This window comes from Macaca thibetana, chromosome 1, assembly GCF_024542745.1.
Source record: "Macaca thibetana thibetana isolate TM-01 chromosome 1, ASM2454274v1, whole genome shotgun sequence".
Classification (NCBI taxonomy): domain Eukaryota; kingdom Metazoa; phylum Chordata; class Mammalia; order Primates; family Cercopithecidae; genus Macaca; species Macaca thibetana.
In genome coordinates, this window is record NC_065578.1 from 16,735,590 (window position 1) to 16,758,347 (window position 22,758).

Here is a 22,758-nt window from a genome sequence, read left to right on the forward strand (position 1 = left end):
TTCTACATTATGGTGAGTTGTGTAATTATTTCATTATATATTACAATGTAATAATAGAAATAAAGTGCACAATAAATGTCATGCACTCGAATCATCCCGAAACCATCCCCCAGCCCCAACCGTGGAAAAATTGTCTTCCACATCCACGAAACCAGTTCCTGATGCCAAAAAGTTTGAGGGTGATCAAAAAAGTAGATCAAAAAGTTTGATCTACCTCTGCCGTAGAAAAGAAACTGGCTGGGCATGGTGGCTCACACCTGTAATCTCAGCACTTTGGGAGGCCAAGGCAGACGGATCACCTGAGGTCAGGAGTTTGAGACCAGCCTGGCCAATATGGCAAAACCCTGTCTCCACTAAAAATATAAAAATTAGCTGGGCATGGTGGCACGCGCCTGCAATCCCAGCTACTAGGGAGGCTGAGGCAGGAGAATCACTTGAACCCAGGAGGCGGAGGTTGCAGTGAGCTGAGATTGTGTCACTGCACTCCAGCCCAGGCGACAGAGCAAGACTCCTTCTCCAAAAAAAAAAAACAGAAAATGGGTGGGCTGGGCATGTTGGCTGGCAAGTCACAATGACTCACATCTGTAATCCCAGCACTTTGGGAGTCCGAGGTATGTGGATCACTTGAGGTCAGGAGTTCGAGACCAGCCTGGCCAACATGACGAAACTTCGTCTCTACTAAAAATACAAAAATTAGCTAGGTGTGGTGGCAGCTGCCTGTAATCCCAGCTACTCAGGAAGCTGAGGCAGGAGAATCTCTTAAACCCAGGAGGCGGAGGTTGCAGTGAGCCAAGATCACGCTGCTGTACTCCAGCCTGGGAGACAGAACAAGACTCCGTCTCAAGAGAAAAAAAGAAAGAAAGAAAGTGGGTGGATGGGAATGTGGACTTCCCAAGTCTGGATATCCGCCTCGCATAGGCAGCATGAATGGAGAGTGCCCAGCCAGCAGCCAGTCCTTATTATGTACTACGTCATCAAGCCAATCGTGAACAGGCTAGTATCAAAGAGAGAATGGGTCACATTTTGCTTACAAATGAGGATGATAGAGTCTGTCTTACCAAGTTGAAACCCTCTTTCCATAACATTCCTGCCCCTGTTCAATAGGACAGGAATTTTGAGGGGAGCTGGGATGCACTAAGCAACCCCTGAAGTCTTCTAGGTTCTTCATAATCCAGGACCTGCATTTGGGGGGAAGCAAGCTAAGGTCAAAGACACAGCCACAGGTGTCCCAGGGGATCAGGCGGAAGGCAGCCTGACTTCCCTGAGCTGCTCCTTTACGGGACTTAGTGTCAGGAGAGACTAGTCTGAGTAGCCCATTCTCCTGGTGATGCAGTGTCAAAATAACCACGGCAGGCCGGCACAGTGGCTCACGCTTATAATCTCAGCACTTTGGGAAGCCAAGTTGGGAGGATTGCTTGAGCCCAAGAGTTCAAGACCAGCCTGGGCAACATAGCAAGACTCCATCTCTACAAAAATAATGATAAAATAATAATAGCAAATGCCTAATAGCACTCTCTATATACCAGGTTCTGTTTAAACACTTCACATGTATTAGCTCATTTAATCCTCATAGGAACCCTATAAAGTGGATACTTTTATCCCCATTTTACCGGTGAGGAAACTGAGGCACAAAGACACTCTGTCCTAGCCTTGAATGTTCGTCAAAATGACCTGTTCTTACTCAGCACCCCTTCACTTGAACCACCTGAGTGGATTTTTATTCCTTGAAAGCAAAGAAGCGTATGATGAGAGGAGAGATGAATATTCGGGAGGTGCTGTTTGTCCCTGGCTACTGTCCTGGTGCAGGACGAAGGGGCCATTCCTGAGTCCTGTGCAAGAAGAGTGACCAATTAAGGCACAAGGTATCCCCAGCACCCTGCTTTAACCTACCTGTATCTCCTAAAACAGAAAAGACCAAGTGGGGGAGGGGCGCGGGTACGGTGGTTCACACCTGTAACCCCAACACTTTGGGAGGCCGAGGTAGGCGGATTACCTGAGGTCAGGAGTTCGAGACCAGCCTCGCCAATATGGTGAAACCCCGTCTCTACTAAAAATACAAAAATCAGCTGGGTGAGGTGGTCTGTGCCTGTAGTCCCAGCTACTCGGGAGACTGAGGCAGGAGAATAGCTTGAACCTGGGGGGGCGGAGGTTGCAGTGAGCCGAGATCACACCACTTCACTCCAGCCTGGGCAACAGAGCGAGACTCCATCTCAAAAAAAAAAAAAAGTCAAGGGGAAAGGGACAAAGGACAAAGCCTTAGCACAGGGTAAATGTAGGCTGGGGTATCAGAGGCAGCTGCAAACACATACAGCTCCTCTACCCAGCAGGCCAAACCCCACAGGCCCCAGGGGGCCACCTACTCCTCAGGGCTATCTGCAGCCTCCTCTAGGGATAACAGGCAGAGCACTTGGGGCTGTCTGCTGAGCCAAGGGGAGGTTGCATTTCTCGGCTTGGGGCCTGGCCAAGGAGCCAGAAAGGACAAGGAGACAAGGTCTTTGCTTCCTGGCATCAGATTACTGCTCCAACCCAGGGCTCAGAGCACCAGGCCAGGCTCCCAGGCATAAGAGTTGCTGGTCAGCTGATGGCAGACCGGGCAGAGGGCCTGTTCTAGAAGTTACCATAAAGATAGAGGGAATGTGTCACTGGCTGCTGAGGAGAGGAAGCAGAGAGAGAGCCCAGGGGACACAGTGAACCTCCAGCCTTGCCAAGCAGACCTGGCTGGAGACTGTGGGCCAGGGCAAGAGGTCCTCAGGAGGGCAGGGCCTAGAGAGAGACTTCAGTGACACTTGGTGGGTGGGTGGCGGGGGGCGGGTGCTCAGCTCCCACTGGCTGGCCTGGGCTGTGGCAGGAGGGCCTGGCCATGGCTGCAGCCTGGCACCAGCCCCAGAAACCTTCATCATCCCACAGTTTCACTGCCCAGGGCGGGGAGACTCCATAAGCTCCCTGGTCTCCCAGATGAAAGACGCTTTCTAAGAGTCATAAAACCATCCCCACTCAGAACAATGGGCTGTTATCCGGCTGTGTCCTTCACATAAACTCCCATGAGCAACACACCAGAAGCTGCAGGCAGGGGTTTTATAGACTGGCTTTTTGGACCAGCCCCAGAGCTCATTACCATCTACTCCCTTGCCCTCTGCGGAGGCTGTGTGGAGGCGGCATGGAATCACACCCATCTCTCCCGTTTACAGAGGCCCACTGTGTGCCACGCCTCCAGGCAACCCTGCAAGGAAGGTGGCTCTATCCTGCTTTATGAATAAATACAGAGGCCCAGAGAGGTTAAGTGACTTGTCCAAGGTCACACAGTGGGTGAGTGAAAGAGCTGGGGTTTAAATCCAGAGTCCATGCTCCTTCCCCCAGACTGTGTGACCTCTGGTTAAGCTTGCCCAAGTCTTCCCCCAAAACTCAAGAGGTTAAGCTCCCAGATATGACATCTTCTGAGACCTGAAAGCCCAGGATGGTCATGTTGACCCACCTAGTGGGTCAGCAGAGGTACAGGGGGTGGGTCACCTTGGAAGGGAGACTTAGCACGTCAGGGACATGACATGAAAGAGGCCCTGAGCCCCTTCCCTCCACCAAAACCCAGAGTCCCCACTGTATCCCACATTCACCCCTCCAAAGACCTTTCACCCCATTCCTCCTCTGAAGGCCACCTGTGCTGATGATGTCCCCACTTTTATTGTGCATCTGTCTACATTTACCATATGCCAGGCTCTGCAGTCTTCATGCATGATCCCATTGACTATTGCAAGAACTCTGTAGAATGTCTGCCCTCTTTTTTTTTTTTTTTTTTTTTTTAAGATGGAGTCTTGTTCTGCTCTGTCACCTAGTCTGTAGTACAGTAGCACCATCTCGGCTCATTGCAACTTCTGCCTCCCAGGTTCAAGCAATTCTCTTGCCTCAGCCTGCCAAGTAGCTGGGATTCTAGGGCGCCTGCCACCATGCCCGGCTAATTTTTGTATTCGGGGTTTTCACCATGTTGGCCAGGCTGGTTTCAAACTCCTGACCTCAAGTGATCCACCCACCTCGGCCTCCCCAGTTGCTGGGATTACAGGCATGAGCCACCACGCCCAACCATAATGGCTGCTTTCAAGATCTCCTTTTTCATACAAGAAACTGAGGTCCAGAAAGGTAAGTAGCGTGCCTGAGGTCACACAGCAAGTAAATAACAGATTCCAGGTCTATCTGACTCTCCCCCACCACACTGCCCCAAAACTTCACAATGTGGGTCCAGCCGACACTCTATCCCCACCTTCTCAATCCCACAATACTGGCTCACAACCCTGGGTGTCACCACAGATGCATGGATAACAACAATAACAGCTGCTCCTTCATGGGTACCTTCTGAGTGCCAACCTCACCACCCCCTGTACCATCCCCTGTCTACACAACAACCCTCAATGTTGATATTGCAATTCCTATTCTGCAGATGAGGAAACTGAGGCTCAGAAAGGGGAAATGTCTTACCCATTGTCCCGCAGAGCTGGTAAGTGGGGGTGCCAGGGTTTGAACTCTCTTCTCTCTGGTTCCAGAACCACTGTTCCTTCCAGGTAAGCCAGCATGACAGTGAGACCACACCATCCCAATAAAGACTTGGCATGCATTCAGCAAACATCCCAGGTGCCTAGGGTGTGCCCAGCACCATTCCAGGAGCCGCCAGTGAAAGAAACAAGACTGCTGTGTGGCCAGGTGCGGTGGCTCACGTCTGTAATCCCAGCATTTTGGAAGGCCGAGGCGAGTGGATCACCTGAGGTCAGGAGTTCAAGACCAGCCTGGCCAACATGGTGAAACCCTATCTCTACTAAAAATACAAAAATTAGCCAGGCGTGGTGGCAGGCACCTGTAATCCCAGCTACTCAGGAGGCTGAGGCAGGAGAATCGCTTGAACCTGGGAGGCAGAGGTCACAGTGAGCCAAGATCGTCCCACTGCACTCCAGCCTAGGCAACAAGAGCAAGATTGCGTCTCAGAAAAAAAAAAAAAAAGACTGATACGATCCTGGCCCCATGGCCCCATAAGCCCCATGGAAGGTTACCAGGGACCCCCGATCATTCCTGGCTGCTCTGCTTAGAGCCTCACTTATAGCTGCCTCCTCTCATCCTCCAGTGCCACCCCTCTCCTCTGAGCTCCCAGGAACTTCCCAGATAGCCTGCCCCAGCCCCTGCGAAGGCAGTCCACAGCTCTTCATCTCATGGGTCATTTTGCCCTCGGATGCTTCTCAACCAGCTCCTAACTGGGCAAACCAGATAGGCAGCTGTGGTGGCCCAGGCTTCCCTGAAGAACCCCTTAGACCCAGCCCAGAAGCCACGGCTGGCATCCACAGCACCTTTGTGGAGGTGGTTTGCTCATGGGCTTCCCCACCCTGAGAAGCTGGCTTGGGGTCTGCCCTATGTCACCATGCCCTCTACTGTCTGTGGCTGCCAAGGACAAGCCAACTGCTCAGAACAACTCATGGATACATCTGGTTAACTAGTTAATGCCAGACCCTGTGTTAAATGATCTTAATTGGCCGGATGTGGTGGCTCATGCCTGTAAACCCAAGGCATGAGAGGCCAAGGAAAGTGGATCACTTGAGGTCAGGAGTTCAAGACCAGCCTGGCCAACATGGTGAAACCCTGTTTCTACTAAAAATACAAAAATTAGCTGGGTGTGGTGGTACGTGCCTGTAGTCCTAGCTGCTTGGGAGGCTGAGGCAGGAGATCGCTTGAGCCCAGGAGGCAGAGGTTGCAGTGAGCCAAGACTGTGCCACTGCACTCCAGCCTGGGCAACAGAGCGAGACTCCATCTCAAAAAAACAAAACAAAACAAAACAAAATGATCTTAATCATCGTCATCTGCATCACCATCATCACAACCATCACCATCAACATAGCTAACATTTATTGAACACTTGCTACACGACAAGACCTGAGCCAGCCCTTTACTGTATTATGCCATGGAAACACAATAATCCCATGAAGTAAGTACTGGAACCATCCCACGCAACAGATGAGCACACTGATAAGCAGAGACGTTAAGCCGTAGCACCAAGTACTATAGTGCTTGTTAAATTGTCTGTTACCCCTGCTATACTGTAATCCTCCTGAGGGCAGGATCATGTATCCAGTGCACAGAGCTGTGTCTCCAGAATGCAGTGCCTGGCATAGAAGAGGAATTCAATAAACAGTCTTTAGATGAATGAATGGATGGAGGATGGATGGATGGATGAAAATTATGGGTGGTGGACAAATGGATGGATGGAGGATGTCTGGATGGCTGGCTGGATGGATCGATGGATGCATGGATGGATGGATGGATGGATAGATGGATGGATAGATGGATGGACAGATAAATACAATTGAAAACCAAAAGGAGGACAAGCACAGTGGTTTATGCCTGTAACACTTTAAGAGGTCAAGGTGGGAGGATCACTTGGGCCCTGGAGTTCAAGACCAGCCTGGGCAACATAGTCTACAAAAAGTAAAAATAAATTATACAGGCATGGTGGTGTACGCCTGTGGTCCTAGCTACTTGGGAGGCTAAGGTGGGAGGATCACTTGAGACCAGGAGTTCAAGGCTGCAATGAACTGTGATCATGCCACTGTACTCCAGCCTGGGGGACAGAGCAAGACTCTGTTTCAAATAAATAAATAAACAAACAAACAAAGAAAATAATTATCTTAACGAATTTTTTTAAAGTAAAGAAAACCAAGAGGAAAAGGAAAGGGGCCGGGTGCAACAGCTCACACCTATAATCCTAGCACTTTGGGAGACCAAGGCAGGCAGATCACTTGAGTTCAGGAGTTTGAGACCAATATGGCAAAACCCCATCTCTACTAAAAATACGAAAATTAGCCAGGTATGGTGGCTTATGCCTGTGGTCCCAGCTACTCAGGAGACTGAGGCAGGAGAATCGCTTGAACCCCGGAGGCATAGGTTGCAGTGAGCCGAGATCGTGCCACTGCATTACAGCCTGGATGACCGAGTGAGACTCTATCTCAAAAAAATAAAAAAAAAAAGAAAGAAAGAAAAGAAAAAAGAAAAGGAAGAGGAAAAGCACTAGAGGGCAATAACCCTCCTTTCCCAGTCACCCACCCCCTCAGTGAATAGGTCGGAAACTGGATGCAGTTTTTCTGCTAACTGGAAAATCCCCTGGCAAGGATTCCAGGCAAAGCAGAGAAGAGTATGTTGATGTTTTAGGGGTAGGGAAAAAAAAAAAGGAGCGTCCTGGGGGTGATGAACTTTGAGAGAGCTCAGTAAAGATAGCAGCGTACAGAGTCTGATCAAGCATTTTCCCAGAAGCCACTGGGAATTTAACCTGCTCAATCCCAAACTACAGGTCTCTGGATGAGCTCCGGCTGGGGGGAACGGGTGGTGCCATAAAATGTCTCCAATGTAGTGAGCTCCCTGCCCTGTGGCTCCAGGGTGGGGCCTGGGAACAGAGCCTTGCCAGACTCTCAAGTTCTGTTCAGAGTCAATCCCAACCCATTCCCTGGGTGCTGTCTCAGAATTGTGTGTGGGGCACCTGCCAGCAGCCTAGAACTTTAGGGAGATGATTCTCTGGCGTATTAAAAGATCTCATGCTGACCCACAAATCCTCTGACCACATGAATTCTGATCAGCGGCGTCAGCCAGCCACCCGGTTCTGGGGTGAGATCAATGTGAAGCAGGTTGCCCCCTTCCCCCACCCCTGCATTCCCTGATCAGAGCCCAGGGCTTCCAGTTTCCTGTGAGAGAAGCAAGACTCAGAAATGAAACAACCCGGTAGTCCCAGGAAAGCAGGCATGGAGGCCTGTGGCCCAGTTTCGTAGTTTCCAGAACAACTTTTCAAGAAAATGAAGAAGAGATAAAGGCTAGAAAGCAGAGCGGGATCCCTGCCCCACTTAGAGACATCCACCGCCTGAATGGAACAAGTCATTGCCGTCCAAGACAGCACAACGAGGCATCCCGCCATCCCTGAGCCTTGTCTTTTTTTTTTTTTTTTTGGAGACAGGGTCTCACTCTTGTCCAGGCTGGAGTGCAGTGGTGTGATCTTGGCTCACTGCAACCTCTGTCTCACAGGCTCAAGCAATTCTCATGCTTCCGCCTCTAAGTAGCTGAGACCACAGGCACGCACCGCCACGTCTGACTAATTTTCATATTTTCAGTAGAGATAAGGTTTCGCCATGTTGCCCAGGCTGGTCTCAAACTCCTGGGCTCAAGCAACCCACCCACCTTGGCCTCCCAAAGTGCTGGGATTACAGGTGTGAGTGACTGCGCCCAGCCAACCTTGTCAATTTGTCAGAAACGGAGTTGGGGCAAACCTGGTGCCAAGACGTGGCCTTCCTTTCACTGAGCATTTGCTATGCACCAGGCTTAGTGATCTGCCTGGGATAACTCTCAACCCTCTCAACACCTCAGTGAGACCAAGTGACTCAACCAAGTTCACACCATCTGAAGGGACAGAGCTGAGATTTGAACCCAAGTCTGACCAAAAAGTCCAAATTTGTCCACTAATAAGGTGGAAAGGACTTAGGAGGCCTCTTCTCCCGCAAACGTTGGCATTCCGGGTTTATTCCAAAAATTGGCCACACAGACTCGGGGCAGGTTTTTACAGAGATCGCTCCAGTCTTGGCCAGTCCCCCGAAAATCAGAAGCAATAAGAACCTCCCCCGCATTCCTGTGCTCCCTGGGCTTTGCGGCCACGCAGGGAGGAAGGAGAGGGGAGCACTGGCAGGGAACCCAGAGAGGGCACCCGGGAGCCACCCATTCGAGCAATTCAGAGACTTTCAGAGCTGGCAGGGCCCTGAGGAATCGGGGGTGGGGTAGAGGGAGTTATTGCCCTCTAGTTATTTTCCTCCTGGTTTTCTTTACTTTTTTTTTTTTTTTTTTTTTTTGAGAGAGAGGGTCTCGCTCTGTCACCCAGGCTAGAGTGCAGTGGCGGGATCTCAGCTCACTACAACCTCCACCTCCAGAGTTCAAGCAATTCTCCCGCCTTGGCCTCCAGAGTGGCTGGGACGCAGGCGCACGCCACCATTCTTGGCTAATTTTTGTATTTTTAGCAGAGACGAGGTTTCACCATGTTGGCCAGGCTGGTTTCAGACTCCTGATCTCAAGTGATCTGCCCATCTCAGCCTCCCAAAGTGCTGGGATTACAGGCATGAGCCACATCACTCAGCCTCTTTACTTTAAAAAAAAAAATTATTAAGAAAATGATTTTATTTCTTTATTTGGAAAGGAGTCGCGCTCTGTTGCCCAGGCTGGAGCACAGTGGTGTCATCACAGCTCACGACAGCCTCCAACTTCTGGGCTCAGGCGATCCTTCCATCTCAGCCTCCCGAGTAGCTGGGACCACAGGCGTGTGCCACCAGGAACAAGACTAGAACCCATGGCTCAAGCCAACATCCTGCTTTCCTAGAGAGAGAAACTGAGGCCCCAAGAGGGCAAGCATTTGCTCAAGGTCATGCAGGGCGTGAAGAATGGAGTGGGGAGCAGAGGCAGCCTCCTGGCTCCCAGCCTAGGGTCCCATCCGCCACCCCAATTGGCTCAAACCAACCATGACATTGGGACCCTTTTTACCAGATAGAACGGATTTATCAGATTTAATTATAACATTGCTCACGGGGAGAGACAGGGTAGACTAAGATGGGGAGGGAGAAGGTGGGCAGGGGCACTACCTAACCCCACTGGCTCCCTCCCTCTCCTCCCTCCCCCTGCTGGGATATCGGATGTCTTTACAGTAGCTGAGCTGGGTTTGGCTGGGCCAGGAGGAAGGACCAGGGTTACCTGCAGAGCAGGTCACAGTGTGGTCGGGAGAGGTCCCTGTTTTCTTGGTTCCCCTTGAAACAAAGGCTGCCTCTGTTTCTGAGACAAGGAAGGATGGGGGAAGGGGGTCTCTGTCATTCTGCTGAAGGAAAAAATGGGAGCAGGCCTGAGCAGGGGAGAAGAGGACTTACTTGGTGGCAGCACCAGGCCACCTGCCTCAGACCTACCTGCTAAGCTCCTAAACTTTGTTCCTATAAGCCTGGTCTCCTGGAATCCAAGGAGTCCATGCTCCAAACTTGTTCACTGCTTCTTGTCTGAGTACCCTGGGAGACTCTCATTCCCCGGGGAGCTGCCTCTCTACATGACGGGAGGTGCTTACTTCTGGGAACATGAAGACCAGACCAAGTTCAAATCCTTGGTTCCCCATCTCCTGGTCCTATGACCTTGAGTAAGTGAGTTCATGTCCCTGAGTCTCAGCTTCCCTACAATAGAACATGGCTTGTGTTCCTGCATCCCAAAGTCATTTTACACACACACACACACACACACACACATATATATATATATATAATTTTCCTTGAGACAGGGTCTCACTCTGCTGCCCAGGATGGAGTGCAGTAATACCATCTTGGCTCACTGCAGCCTCGACCTCCTGGGCTCAAGTGATCCTCCTACCTCAGCCTCCTGAGAAGCTGGGACAACAGGTGAGCCACCACACCAGGCTAATTTTTGTTTGTTTGTTTGTTTGTTTTTTGTAGAGTTGGGGTTTTACTATATTGCCCAGTCTGGTCCAAGGTCATTCTTTTTTTTTTTTTTTTTTTTTTTCTTGAGACGGAGTCTCCCTCTGTCACCCAAGCTGGAGTGCAGTGACACAATCTCAGCTCACTGCAACCTCCACCTCCCAGGTTCAAGCGATTCTCCTGCCTCAGCTTCTTGAGTAGCTGGGATTACAGGTGCACAACACTCTGCCCAGCTAATTTTTGTATTTTAGTAGAGATGAGGTTTTGCCATGTTCACCAGGCTGGTCTTGAACTCCTGACCTCATGTGATCCATCTGCCTCAGCCTCCCAAAGTGCTGGGACTACAGGCATGAGCCACCATATCCGGAGGTCCAAGTTCATTCTAAGGATTAAATATCAAAGCTTTCAGTCACAGAAGAGACTGGAGACATGGCTTGGGTAATTACCTCTCTTCATACTAATTCTCTGTGTGCATGTGCCAGTGTTGAAAAGCATTCCCAGACATGACTATCATTCGCAGGGAATAAATCACCAGCCCCTGCACTCAGATGGTGTGACCCAGGCCACAAGAGATTCAGTGGCTTGTTTAATGTCCTATAAAGGCAGAAACAACTCTAGAATCCATGGCTCAAAAGTCCCACTGTAGCCCAACCCAGAGGCACTGAGTGGGAAGAGCAGGAAATCAGGATTCAGCCAAGCCAGGCTCTAGTCTTGGCTGTGCCATGAACAGTGTGTGACCTTGGGTGGTGACTTAGGGTGAAGTGTGCTTTCAACTTTCTGACTGGTGATTTCAGTGTCATTGACCAGCTATGTGACCCAGGGCAAGTGACTTCATCTTTCTGGACCTCAGCTTCCTCATCTGTGAAATGGGGTTGCCAGGAGGGCTCAATGAGCTATGGCCTAAAGGATGCCTGGCACAGAGCTTGGTATACGGTGGGTGCCCAATAAATGAAAATGTAGCAATGGTGGGCTGGGTGCAGTGGCTCACTCCTGTAACCCCAGCACTTTAGGAGGCCAAGGCGGGCTGATTACTTGAGGCCAGGAATTCGAGACCAGCCTGGCCAACATGGTGAAACCCCATCTCTACTGAGAATACAAAAATTAGCCAGGCGTGGTGGTGGGCGCCTGTAGTCCCAGCTACTTGGGAGGCTGAGGCAGGAGAATCACTTGAACTCAGGAGGCGGATGTTGCAGTGAGCCGGGATCACACCACTGCACTCCAGTCTGGGCAACAGAGCTAGACCCCATCTCCAAAATAAAAAAAGAAAAGAAAAAGAAAATGTAGCAATGGCAATCACAGTTCACTGCAGCCTCAAACTTCTGGGCTCAGGCGATCCTTCCATCTCAGCCCCCCGAGTAGCTGAGACCACAGACGTGTGCCACTAGGAACATGACTAGCATTAGTAGTTAATATTGCTGTGATTAGTATTATCATTAGGAGAAGGAGAACACGGGATGGGATCAATTTAAGAATCTCTTGTTCCCATGACTGCCCTGGAGAGGAAGTCTAGGAAGAAGATATCGGGGATGTGAATGGAGCCAGGCCAGTCATCCCCCTGAAAGTCCCAAAGTCTCATTAACTGAAGAGATCCAGCCAGAAGGACTCCTGGCATCACACTCAGAGCAAGCCTTTGCGGGGACAGAAGAGAGGGGTAGCCCTCTCTTCTGCCACCTCAGGAGACTCTGATTTAGGGGCCAAAAGCTGGGGAGACAGCCCTGCCTCAGCAGCCCTGACACTTCTGCCCCTGACGAGGATTTCTCTGGAGGAAAAACCACACAGAGGAGGAGCCAGCCTTGGTGTGGAGCATGCTCTGTTAGAAGCCGGGGGTCGGGAGGTTGGAGAGGCAGGATCTGACTCTGTTCCATCACTTAGCTGTGCGGCCCCAGGCAGCTCACCTGACCTCTCTGAGCCTCCATCCCTCAACTATGAGCATTATCACAATTCCTGCCCTTCCCAGCTCCCCAGGCTGTTGTGAGCACCCTTCAGGACGGCGTCGGCTGGCTTTGTAAACTGTCCAGCACCGTAGGATGAGGTGCTGCCCTCATTAACCACCAAGCTCCCCTAAATAGATGGGCAAGGTGGGGTGGACAGGCAGCACATGAGGTGCCACTCCAGGAGGTCAAAATGTTAAGAAGGAAACAGACGCAGGGCCCAGGCCCCTCCCACCCCTCTGCCACGCCCACTCTCACCTCCTGCCTCCTTTGCCCAGGACACTCCAAGGAAACCCTGACAGTGGTGTCGGAGATCCCGAGCCACAGCTTTCAACCCTCCCTCTGTTATTGCACGCAACTGTCCTGGGAGTCATCAGTCATTGGTCCTGGATTCTGGTAGCTGGGGGCTACGTGAGGATAGGGTAATCTGCCAAGGAGGCAAAGCAGGTGACAGGAGAAGAGCTTGGATGGTGGCATTTCAGCCCCAGGAGGCCAACCAACCAGAGCGTCACGCAGTCACCTAAATGTCCCCCTTCCAACCTCAGCTTCACCATGCCAGGCAGGACCCCCTCCCTAGGAAGTCCCGTTCTCCTATGGTAGCAGCCAAGTACAGCAGCTAAGACCTTGGCTGAGCCCTGGAACCACACTCCCTGGGTTCAAAACTCGGCTCCTCCTCCTCAAGCTCTGAAATCTTGAGTAAGTTACTTAACCTCTCTGTGCCTGTTTCCTCTGCTATAAAATAAGAGTGATACCAATAACACTTACCTCATTGGGGTGTCGGGGATGAAAGGCATTTGCACACCTACTGTACTTTGTTAGCAAAGTGCTCGCCACGAAGTAAGTGCCCAGTAATTTGCCAGACACTGGCCATGCAAATAAAAGAGACTGCCTCCAAAAACAGTGAGCGCTACGCCTGTAATCCCAGCACTTTGGGAGGCCAAGGCAGGTGGATCACCTGAGGTTGGCAGTTCGAGACCAGCCTGACCAACATGGAGAAACCCTGTCTCTACTAAAAATACAAAATTAGCTGGGCGTGGTGGCGCATGCCTGTAATCCCAGCTACTCGAGAGGCTGAGGCAGGAGAATCGCTTCAACCTGGGAGGTGGAGGTTGTGGTAAGCCAAGATCGTGCCATTGCACTCCAGCCTGGGCAACAAGAGGGAAACTCCATTTCAGGGAAAAAAAAAAAGTGAGCTCTCCATTCCCAGGGATAGTCAAGCTGTGGCTAAACAGCCACCTGTCGGAGGTTCATGGCCTAGATGACCTTCAAAATGCCTTCCAACTGTGAGCCCATAAAATCCCCCTGTGAAATGGCTCCCACCAGCTGCATTCCTCCTCCCTGCTGAGGCCCGGATGACATGGGAGAGAGCTAACGGGGGTGGGTGGCGGGGGGAAAGCAGGGGGAAACAGCCAGGAGCCAGGAGGACCAAGGAAGGAGCCCTGGGCAGGGAGTCAGCCAGTCCAGCTTCTAGCCCCAGTTCCGCCATCAATGCATCAATCCACCTTCATTACTCCCTCTCCCCCAAGCCTCAGTTTTCCCAGCTGTAAAATGATGCCATTGAACTGAAGCCATCTCAAGCTGCATCCCTCACTCTGTGACCCTAAGAAGGAAGTGAGGAAAGCACCCCCCTACACATGCCCTTGCAGTCCACCTCTGCCGTTCTCACTCCAGGTTGCCGTGACCTGCCCCGCTAGGTGGCTGCAGGGTTGGGGACACACCCATAGAGGCACCCAGCATGGTTCTCCTCACCGAGTCCATCCCAAGGTGGCCCCAAGCTCCAGCACCTGCTGAGAGGGAGCAGGGTGTCCCTGGGCCTGATGCACAAGGGTGTCAACGACAGCGGGGACCCCTCCCCCACGACCTCCAAAAGATTTTCCTCCAACTCAGCGAGGGGCAGAGATGGTTAAAAACAGAAAGGAAACTGACCTCAATCCTGTGCAGTCCAATCGCAGTCCTCCGGGAAGGGAGCACAAGTGACAGGGGCAGCCCCCTTCTATTGGGAAGGGTCCCGTCTGTCAGTTGAAGTAGCTGGAAGGACAGGCAGGAGCCCAGAGGGTGAGTACACTGGCTCCCAGGGCTGGGCCCACACAGGGCCCAGGTGTGTGAGTCACTCACTTGCCCGACCTGCCGGGCAGGCGAGGGTGGTGAGCAGAAGGACAGGAGGCGGCCCTGGCAGTCCACGAGGAAAAGCTAGACTGAGCCAAGCCAGCCAGGGCTGGGCCATCCATCAGCCAGCCTGGGAGGGCCAGGAAGCTGGCTCGGGTGAGGAAGGGAGGGGCGAGAACCAAGATGGGGCCTCCAGAGGGGGGTGCCAAGCAGTAGGGCTGAGCTCCGACGACTGCCCGCTGGCCCGGGAAGGCACACAGGGCCCGGGTACAGGGCAGGGTTGGAGGGTCACCCATGGGCTGCACCCCTTTTAGCCAGAGAAGGTGGAAAGGAATATGTTTGACGTCGGAAAGATGCAAGCGCCAATCCCTGCCCTCTCCAGCCGTGTGACATCATGCAACCGGCCTTGTCTCTCTGAGCCTCAGTTTCCCCTTTTTTTTTTTTTTTTTGAGATGGAGTCTCTGGTTGTCGCCCAGGCTGGAGTGCAATCGTGCGATCTTGGCTCACTGCATCGCTGCAACCTCTGCCTCCCAGGTTCAAGTGATTCTCCTACCTCACTTGTCCCCAGTAGCTGGGATTACAGGCGCCTGCCATCATGCTCAGCTAATTTTTGTATTTTTAGCAGAGACGGGGTTTCACCAGGTTGGCCATGTTGGAGTTTCCTCCTTTGTTTTCATTTTCTTTTTTTGAGGCAAGGGCTCTCTCAGTCACCCAGTGGCAGGACAATCAGATCATGGCTCACTACAGCCTCAACCTCCTGGGCTCAGGTGATCCTCCCACCTCAGCCTCCCAAGTAGCTGGGACCACAGGTACACGCCACCATGCCTGGTTAATTTTTGTATTTTTACAAAAAAAATTTTTGTAAAGACAGGGTTTCACCATACTGCCCAGGCTGGCCTTGAACTCCTGGGCTCAAGTGATCCTCCTACCTACGCCTCCCAAAGTGCTGGGATTACAGCCGTGAGCCACTGTGCCCATCCAGTTTCCTCCTTCTTAACCTGGGGTGATTATAATAGGCCCTACCTGATGGGGTTTTTGTGAGAATTAAATGAGACTGTGTAGGGAAAGGGCTCCTGGCTCCGAGAGAATTGGCACTACTGGTGGCTCTGATTATGCTGATGTCTTTTTTTTTTTTTTCTTTTTTTGAGATGGAGTTTCACTCTTGTTGCCCAGGCTGGAGTACAATGGTGCGATCTTGGCTCACTGCAACCTCCACCTCCCGGATTCAAGCAATTCTCCTGCCTCAGCCTCCCAAGTAGCTGGGATTATGGGCATGCGCCACCACACCTGACTAATTTTGTATTTTTAGTAGAGATGGGGTTTCTCCATGTTGGTCAGGCTGGTCTCGAAACTCCCAACCTCAGGTAATCTGCCACCCGCCTTGGCCTCCCAAAGTGCTGGGATTACCAGCGTGAACCACTGCACCTGGCACTGATGCCGCTTAAGGGCAGCGGGACCAGCACTCTGAGTTCTTTTTTTTTTTTTTTTTTTTTTTTTTTTTATTTTTTGAGACAGAGTCTTGCTCTGTTGCCCAGGCTGGAATTCAGTGGTGCAATCTCAGCTCACCGCAACCTCCTCCTCCCAGGTTCAAGTGATTCTCCTGCCTCAGCCTCCCAAGTAGCTCGTACCACAGGTGTGCACCACCATGCCCAGCTAATTTTTGTATTTTTAGTAGAGACGGGGTTTCACCACGTTGACTAGGCTGGTCTCGAACTCCTGACCTCAGGTGATCTACCCACCTCAGCCTCCCAAAGTGCTGGGATTATAGGCTTGAGCCACTGCACCCAGCCTCACTCTGAGTTTGTCTTGTCAGTTTTGCTCACCCCTAGATCTTGGCCAACATCTTCCGGGATCATTAAGAGCACAAGTATCTAGACATCAGGAACAAGTCATTTAACCACACACACTTGCTCTACCCTTCTCATGTGCTCCTGAGAACCCAGAATGGGGTTTCAAAGGTAATCAACCCCTTCCCTCAACACACTCACAGATCAGCATGTGCACAGATCTGCACATGGATGCGTGAATTTCACACCAAAGCCCAGCCCCACTTTCTGCTCAGACACCAGCAATAGAAGCCTCAGGGTCCTAGACTGGGGTCCAGCAAACTGTGACCCATGGACCAAATCCAGCCCATCACCTGCTTTGGTAAGAAAAGTTTTATGGAAATACAGCCACACCCATTTGCTAATTTACCATATTGTCCATAGGTACTCTGGAGACACAGCAGCACAATTGAGCAGTGACCGAGACTGAAGGACCCATAAAAGCCAAAAATATTTACAATCTGGTCCTTTACAGAGAAGTTTACTGACTCCTGGCTTAGATGATGAAAATAATAATAATGAAGGCTGGGTGCTGTGGCTCATGCCTGTAATTCTAACACTTTTGGGAGGCCGAGGCAGATGGATCACCTGAGGTCAGGAGTTCGAGAACAGCCTGGCCAACATGGTGAAACCCTGTCTCTACTAAAAATACAAAAAATTAGCTGAGCGTGGAGGTGGGCACCTGTAATCCCAGCTACTCAGGAGGCTGAGGCAGGAGAATTGCTTGAACCCTGGAGGTGGAGGTTGCAGTGAGCCAAGATCGTGCTGCTGCATTCCAGCCTGAGCGACAGAGGGAGACTGTGTCTCAAAAAAACAAGGGAAGGAAGGAAGGAAGGAAGGAAGGAAGGAAGGAAGGAAGGAAGGAAGGAAGGAAGGAAGGAAGGAAGGAAGGAAGGAAGGAAGGAAGGAAGGAAAGGAGGGAGGGAGGGAGGGAGGGAGGGAAAAAGGAAGGAAGGAAGGAAGGAAGGAAGGAAGGAAGGAAGGAAGGAAGGAAGGAAGGAAGGAAGGAAGAGAGAAACAGAGAAAAGAATAATAATGATAATCCTGGCTATTGGCTCTTACATGTGTTATAGTCTAAAAACCTTCGGTGGTGGCTCACACCTGTAATCTCAGCACTTTGGGAGGCCAAGGTGGGCAGATCACTTGAGGTCAGGAGTTTGAGACCAACCTGGGCAATATGGCGAAACTCTGTCTCTACAAAACTTTGCCAGGCATGGTGGCACATACCTGTAGTCCTAGCTACTCGGGAGGCTGAGGCACGAGAATCACTGAACCTGGAAGTTGCAGTGAGCTGAGGTCGTGCCACTGCGCACTCCAGCCTCAGCAACAGAGCGAGACTCGGTCTCAAAAATAAATAACTAATGATAATAAAACACACCTCTCCATACCGAATTTCATATAAGCTTCACAACAAGATTTCCCCTTTTTATAAAGAGGGAAACTGAGGATTCTCAGAGCTAAAGTAACTTGCCCAAGGTCACACTGAGAGTCTGTAGTACACAAATGTTTTGAATGAAGGGCTGACCAAATCCAGTCTCTGGCTCTCCTGGTTACCCAAATGAGGAAGTCCCTGTTGGATTGAAAAGTCCTGGAGCATGAGAGAGTAAACAGGTGCCTGGTTGACTGGGTTCCCTCCTGGGAGGCTGCCGACCTTTGCACCAGAGACTGCCCAGATTTGAATCCTGGCTCTGATTATGAAATAGGAACACAACCATGCAGGAGAATTAAATGCAGTTTTGCCTATACAGCACCTAGAACAGCGTCCACCAGGCAGAAAGCCTCTTGCCACTGTGGGAGCTTTGTGGTCCTTATTTGAAGGCTTGGAGTGTGAGAGGAGGGAAGGTGGAAACGGGCTGCTCCACCTGCAGACGCAATAGCGTGGAGACCTCTTCCTTGGTGGGGACCTGGCCAGAGATGGGAGGGGCGATTCCAGGTTCCCTTGTTCTGGGGTTTTGCAGGGGGTGATGCTGCCCCCTCCCACCCCCTAGCCTTGATTCCTGCACTTCCCTTAACCCTGGCAAGGAGGAGGTTGCAGCAGTTAGGAGGCTGCATTCTTGTTCCCAGATCCCCACCCACCCGGAAGGCTGACCTGGGCTTTTCACTCCCACAGCAGCAGCCACCGCAGCAGAGGTCAGGGGACAGGGAGGGGAGTGTGGAGCAGCCAGAGCTGACCTTTGTGTGTTCACTTGAAACCCTGGACCAGCCTCCATTTTCTGAAGCGTGGAAAGGTCTCTGGAATCTCCTCTCTTGCCCTGTAGAGGGAAGGGGACTTCTCTACCTTTGCCCCTCTTCACTCCACCCATACCCCCAGCCTGCCCTGGAAAGGCCTGAGGAGGGCAAAGGAGGGGCTGAATATTAGTTGAGAAGGAACCACAAATTCAGAGAAAAACAAATCAGTAAATCCACCTCCACAGTTTTTTCCCCAAACTGTTGGTCACTCCAAAAGGTGAGGGGAGGCTTGCTTTTCCCCACTGGTAGCATGACGAGTTTCCTAAGCCACACTCCACTCAACAAGGCTGCCAGGCGACCAGCTGCCCCAGCACACTGGAAGCAGCCCTTGTCAGCAGCAGCTGTGCCCACCTACAGTCACTTAGTCACTGAGACAGTACCCCAAGGAACCCCTCACCAAGCCTTTAGTCTTCTCTGCCATCTGTACAGGACCCCAAAGCGGTACCATGCCGGGCTCACCATTAACTGAGGCTAAACTTTGATTTAGAAGCAGTATCTGGGCAGGTGCAGTGGCTTACACCTGTAATCCCAGCATTTGACTCAGGCGGGCAGATCTCTTGAGTCCAAAAGGTCAAGACTAGCCTGGGCAACATGCAAAACCCTGTCTCTACTAAAAGTACAAAAATTAGCTGGGCATGGTGGCACACACCTGTACTCCCAATTACTCGGGAGGCTGAGGTGGGAGGATCTCTTGAGCCCAGGAGGCACAGGTTGCAGTGAGCCGTGATTGTATCACTCTACCCTAGCCCGGGTGACAGAGCAAGACCGTCTCAAAAAAAAAAAAAAAAAAAGGCCGGGCGCGGTGGCTCAAGCCTGTAATCCCAGCACTTTGGGAGGCCGAGACGGGCGGATCATGAGGTCAGGAGATCAAGACCATCCTGGCTAACACGGTGAAACCCCGTCTCTACTAAAAAATACAAAAAACTAGCCGGGCGAGGTGGCGGGCGCCTGTAGTCCCAGCTACTCGGGAGGCTGAGGCAGGAGAATGGCGGGAACCCAGGAGGCAGAGCTTGCAGTGAGCCGAGATCCGGCCACTGCACTCCAACCTTGGCGACAGAGCGAGACTCCGTCTCAAAAAAAAAAAAAAAAAAAAAAGAGAGAGAGAGAGAAAGAAAGAAGAGAAAAAGAAATATCTGGCAGGGCACAGTGGCTTGAACCTGTAATCACAGCACTTTGGGAGGCTGAGGCGGGAAGATCACCTGAGGTCAGGAGTTCGAGACCAGTGTGGCCAACATGGTGAAACCCCATCTCTACTAAAAAAAAAAAAAAAAAATACAAAAATTAGCCAGGCATGGTGACTATGCCTGTAATCCCAGCTACTCTAGAAGCTGAGGCAGGAGAATCCCTTGAACCCAGAAGGCAGAGGTTGCAGTGAGCCAGGATCGCACCACTGCACTCCAGCCTGCGCAGCAGAATGAGACTCCGTCTCAAAAAAAAAAAAAAGAAAGAAAAAGAAATAGTATCTAAGTGCCCACTATGTACCCTGGCCTCCCCTACAAGATGGCAGGAGCACACTCTCCCACACTTCCGTCAGCTAAAAATGTCTGCAGACATTACCTAATGCCCCCCACCAACCACCCAGGACCAATTTCCCGACATTGAGGACCCTTGTTCACAGCCGTCAATTTCATGTGATTCCCGCACCAGCTTTCTGAAGAAAGCAGTCTGGGCATTTTTAGCCGTTTTATCCATAGGAAAGCTGAGGCTTGGTGCTATCAAGAGCGTGTCCCATTTCAAACAGTCAGTGGTTCATGCTCCGAAAACAGAAGCTGGAAAGGGAATAAGTCACTCCCTGGAGGAGCTGAAGGACAACTGGTGCCGGGGTTAAAATGGACTGCACGGGGCCGCTGGCACGAGAGGCTCAGAGGCCGCAACTGGGACTCCCTCCTCCCCCACCTCCAGCCAACTGGCCTCCAAGCTGAGCAGGTCCCCAGGCCAGGTCAAGGTGGTAGCCTAATCAGGACCCAGGATGACTTTTAGAGGCCCCGCCCCTACATACACACACCTCAAAAGCAATAAGCCAGAAGACACAAAAGATGTATGTAAGGCAAAATGAAAATAGCACCTTTCTAAATCTTCTGATTGAAAATTCCCAGATGATTTCATCAGAGTGGAAGTGATTCCATAGAGGGGTGTCCCGATTCGTTTCTTATTGAGGAGGAGGTTGTCCAATCCCAAACTACCCTCCCATTTCCTTCCTGAGAAGCATGCTCCAAGGATGGATCCAAGGATGGATCCCAGCAGGCAGAGTGATGATGTCATGTGATCCATCCCACGGCTTGCCCACTCAACAGGCACATTCTCTGCCTCAGAAATTTGGAACTGGCCAGTCAGGTGCAGTGGCTCACGCCTGTCATCCCAGGACTTTGGGAGGTTGAGACCAGCGGATCACTTGAGATCAGGAGTTCAAGACCAGCCTGACCAACATGGCAAAACCCCGTCTCTACTAACAATACAAAACTTAGCTGGGCGTGGTGGCAGGCACCTGTAATCCCAGCTACTCAGGAGGCTGAGGCAGGAGAATCGCTTGAACTCGAGAGGTGGAGATTGCAGTGAGCTGAGATAGTGCCACTGCACTACAGCCTGGGTGACAGAGCGAGACTCTGTCTCAAAAACAAATTTTTTTTAATGTATGTTATATATATTTTACTACAATTGAGAGAGAGAAAATGAAAGAAGCACTGCCCGGTTTCCTAACCCATGTCCAGCTCCTGAGTCTGCCTCTTATGAGGCCAGGGCAGCTCCCTAGTTTCCAAAACATCCCTGAATCCTCAGAAGATATACCCTCTTTTTTTTTTTTTTTTTTTTTTGACAGAGTCTCACTCTGTCTCCCAGGCTGGTATGCAGTGCTGCAATCTTGGCTCACATCACCTTCCACCTCCCAGATTCAAGCAATTCTTGTTCCTCAGCCTCCCAAGTAGCTGGAACTACAGGCGTGCACCACCACACCCAGCTAATTTTTGTATTTTTAGTAGAGACAGGGTTTCGCCATGTTGGCCAGGCTGGTCTTGAACTCCTGGCCTCAAGCGATCCGCCTGCCTCTGCTTCCCAAAGTGCTGGGATTACAAGCACGAGCCGCTGTGCCCAGCCTACATTCCCTCTTTTGCTTAAGCACATTCAAGCAGGGCTCTGTCCTTGCAAATGAAAGAATTTTGGGCTGGTCGTGGTGGCTCACGCCTATAATCCCAGCACTTTGGGAGGCTGAGGCAGGCGGATGACCTGAGGTCAGGAGTTCAAGATCAGCCTGACCAGCATGGCAAAACCCCATCCCTACTAAGAAAAATATAAATAATTAGCTAGGTGTGGTGGCAGGCACCTGTAATCCCAGCTACTAGGGGGGCTAAGGCAGGAGAATCATTTAAACCTGGGAGGCAGGGGTTGCAGTAAGCTGAGATCATGCCACTGTACTCCAGCCTGGGTGACAGAGGGAGACTCTGTCTTTTAAAAAAAAAAGAAGAAGAAGAAGAAGCTGGACGTGGTGGCTTATGCCTGTAATCCCAGCACTTTGGGAGGCTGAGGCGGACGGATCACCTGAGGTCGGGAGTTCGAGACCAACTTGACCAACATAGAGAAACCCCATATCTACTAAAAGTACAAAATTAGCCAGGCATGGTGATGCATGCCTGTAATCCCAGCTACTCAGGAGGCTGAGGCAGGAGAATTGCTTGAACCCGGGAGGCGGAGGTTGCGGTGAGCCGAGATTGGGCTGAGCTGAGATTGTGTCATTGCACTCCAACCTGGACAACAAACAATACAAAACTTTTGAGACGGACAACTCCGTCTCAAAAAAAAAAAAAAAAAAGATAGCAAAAAAAAAAAAATAATTTCCACGTGACATCTGGGGACAGTTGTTTCTGGAAGGGCATCACCCTCTGCCCAAGGTCAGCCCTCCAAAACTGATACTGCCAATTTGAAACCCCAGATTTCTCTTTCTGACCCATGTGAGAATCATCCTCCAAACATGTTTGACTGTGAAACTGCTTAAAGCAGCTCTCCGGCCCTCCATGATTGAAAACCTTTCTCTACCTTCCCCAACCTGCATTTCATTTCCATTTGTCCTCGTCAGTATTTCCCAGCTCAAATCTTCACCCAAAGTCATCAGTCTTGGATCCAAAGGATTTCTTGCTAATTCCAAACACCAGGCCGACCCTTGGAGAATGAACGCACGCACTCTCCACGGAGCACATTCAAAGCTGTGCCCAGGCTCTG

The 22,758-nt window shown here is 51.2% G+C and overlaps 3 protein-coding genes across 6 annotated transcripts in view; 2 read left to right on the plus strand and 1 right to left on the minus strand.

Annotated features, from left to right (window-relative positions):
• Positions 1–14,459, minus strand: part of ARHGEF10L (Rho guanine nucleotide exchange factor 10 like) — a 179,520-nt gene extending 165,061 nt beyond the window's left edge. For 3 of the 4 annotated variants that reach the window (XM_050790124.1, XM_050790114.1, XM_050790092.1), the window contains exon 1: positions 14,315–14,459. The gene's annotated coding sequence lies outside the window, so the exon portion shown is untranslated. The remainder of the gene's footprint in view (positions 1–14,314) is intronic. The other variant, XM_050790103.1, reaches the window with a different exon arrangement.
• Positions 1–22,758, plus strand: part of SDHB (succinate dehydrogenase complex iron sulfur subunit B) — a 689,037-nt gene that overhangs the window by 152,233 nt on the left and 514,046 nt on the right. The window lies entirely within an intron of this gene.
• The window catches only part of PADI2 (peptidyl arginine deiminase 2), a 579,517-nt gene that overhangs the window by 90,972 nt on the left and 465,787 nt on the right, over positions 1–22,758 (plus strand). The gene's annotated exons all lie outside the window — the stretch shown is intronic.